Genomic DNA, 2,379 nt, shown 5'->3' with positions numbered 1-2,379 from the left:
TCAGATCGTGTGCCTCTTATTAGAAACAGTTATACGACAAAGGTCAAATCCTGCCAGGATATGCTATCAGCTCAACTTTGGGGACAGTGATCATAAAAGCTTCGTGGACCCACCTTTAACAACAAAGCTTATGTGACAACCATACCAAAGGAATGACCGTGTGAACAAACACTTCTGAAATGCCTCCTTCTTGGACACCGGGAAGCCAGGTCCTTTATGTACGCTTCCATTGGACCGCCAGTGATTCTGAGTTAAGCACAGCTGTTGTCCCCATCGCACACACAAGGAGTCCGAGGTACCCAGAGAGGTCGCTTGCCCCCAAATTACCCAGCCAGGAAGCGGTGGAGCCCATGTGAGAACCCAGGTCTGAGGCCGCTCTGGGCTCCCCCGCACATGCCCCGGTGTTTCTCAAGGAACCGTTCCTCTGCAGGAGACTCGTCTAGGGGCCCTCAAGTCCTCCAGGATGCTGGTGTCCAGGGAAGAGGCCCAGGGTCACCTCTATTTAACATGGTCCCCATCTAGTACAGTCACACCCAGGCAAAGTGGAATTTCAGGTCAACAATGAATAAAAGATAGCAAATTCTAAATGGGATATACTTGTCCTGGAAAAAAAAAACACACTGTTGATCTGAAATTCGAATTGACCTAGATGTTCTTTTTGTCAGCTACATCAGACAACCCTGTTCTGGAACTAGAACACCCCCAGTCCTTTGAAAGCCCTTCGCTCCAGGCTGTGTGTGGGTTAATAAGCATTCCGTCCTTATTCATTTTCCATACCCCTTGCCCCTTCTGGCTCCCCACCCTTGGCCCGGGGCGGAAAACTTAATGCTACCTGCCAGGGCTTCTCTTATAGGTCATCTTGTATGGAGCTAGGAGGGAACTGAACAAGGTTACTCAGCCCCAACCTGACACCAAGATTCAGAGACACTGTCCAGCAAATACACTGATCAGAGATTCAGAGACACTGTCCAGCAAATAAACTGACCAGAATTCAACCTGGCTTTCCCCGATCTGTCCAAGCACAAGTTACCAGTAACTCTTTTTTGGCCTTACTCCTTGCCAAAACTATTTTTAGGGCATCATTCAGGCTTAAGTGAAATGGAAATTCTACTAATTTTACACACTGACCAGTTCCCAAGGCAAGAACCAATTTGTGCCAGTAGCAAAGGATAATTTCGTCTTCTGCCCACAGTCTGGTCAGGAGTTTGGGATCTACCAGGCTGCCTTCAAAGCAATGCTTTAGAAGATTAACTCATAGGCAAGGCTAAAGAAGTCATCCTTAGAGAACAAAAGTTCAAAATAAGAAAGGCTTTATTTTTAAGACAAAGAAGGAGCACAAACACATATCCAAGTGCAAGTGAGAGAGTTCACTGGATTTTTTTAAAAGAGGAAGCTGCACTCAGGTGTCAATTAAAACCGGAAGCATCAAAGAGATGCCTGCTGCTTGTGGTGACCCAGGTACGACATGTGCTTGTCTAAGAAGTCCTTCTGTGGTGGCATAAACGTGGGAGTGCACGACAAGAGTAAAGAGATACAAGGCAGAATGGCAGGTGGGCGAAAGCTTTGACACCCTTTTCTCCACTCTGATGTGCTCTCTCTGCTTTGGGGAATTAAAGTCACCAGCGGGTCACCTTGCAAAGAGCTTTACTATCAAAAATCACTTTCAAAAATCTAACATAGATTTGAGGTTATTACTAAAGTTATACGGGGAGGTAAGTGAGGGGGTGGGAACAGTTTGTGTTCTCAAAAACCAAGTTTCACACGATGGCAGGCACTAACTCTGGTGACATGTGCCTGCGGCAGGAAAGGGGAGAAGGATCTTAATAAAGGCTAGTCTTTTTCATGATGCGCAGGAACTCTTGCTCGTTGACTTCTCCGTCTCCATCTCGATCAGCTTCATCGATCATTTCCTGCGCGACAGTAAAGAATCGGGTTAGATTAATCCGTAAGGAAACTAAAATGTGACTAAGCAACATGAAGGGACAGCTGTAGTCCACCCAGTGCAAATGTGCCGTTTTTTTATAATAGCTTGGTGCCTGAAAAGTTACCTGAAATCAAAGTCATACTTTGACAAACATATCTCCCAAAAGGGAGCTCAGAGACTCTCTTGACCAGGGAGGATTCCTAACACCTAAAATCGTAAGTAAAATTGTCCACGTGTGCATTTTTCTCGGAGCAGGGTCCTAAGGTCTGTCACACTATCGAAAGAGAAATTAAGTGGTCAGCAGAGGGACAAGAAAACACTCGTTTTCCTTCGAAGTGGCACTCGCGTCAGAGAAAATGTCACTCGGAAAAGTCACCCAGGGCGCCCAGCAGGAATTCTGCATTCCGATCTGACACATGACCAACCTGCAACTCCTCATCACTGAGGTTCTCGCC

The 2,379-nt window shown here is 46.3% G+C and overlaps 1 long non-coding RNA gene across 1 annotated transcript; it reads right to left on the bottom strand.

The window, feature by feature from the left end:
• Positions 1-1,601: 1,601 nt before the first annotated feature.
• On the bottom strand, positions 1,602-2,379 carry LOC105308811. Its single transcript, XR_897343.2, has 2 exons — positions 2,350-2,379; positions 1,602-1,910 (listed from the first exon to the last, which is right to left on the bottom strand). It is a non-coding gene; the product is annotated as an uncharacterized LOC105308811 (long non-coding RNA).

This window comes from Pteropus vampyrus, unplaced genomic scaffold (genome assembly GCF_000151845.1).
Source record: "Pteropus vampyrus isolate Shadow unplaced genomic scaffold, Pvam_2.0 Scaffold629, whole genome shotgun sequence".
In the NCBI taxonomy this organism is placed as follows: Eukaryota; Metazoa; Chordata; class Mammalia; order Chiroptera; family Pteropodidae; genus Pteropus; species Pteropus vampyrus.
Note: the sequence above shows the minus strand (reverse complement) of the source record. Positions and strands in the feature narration are given on the sequence as shown.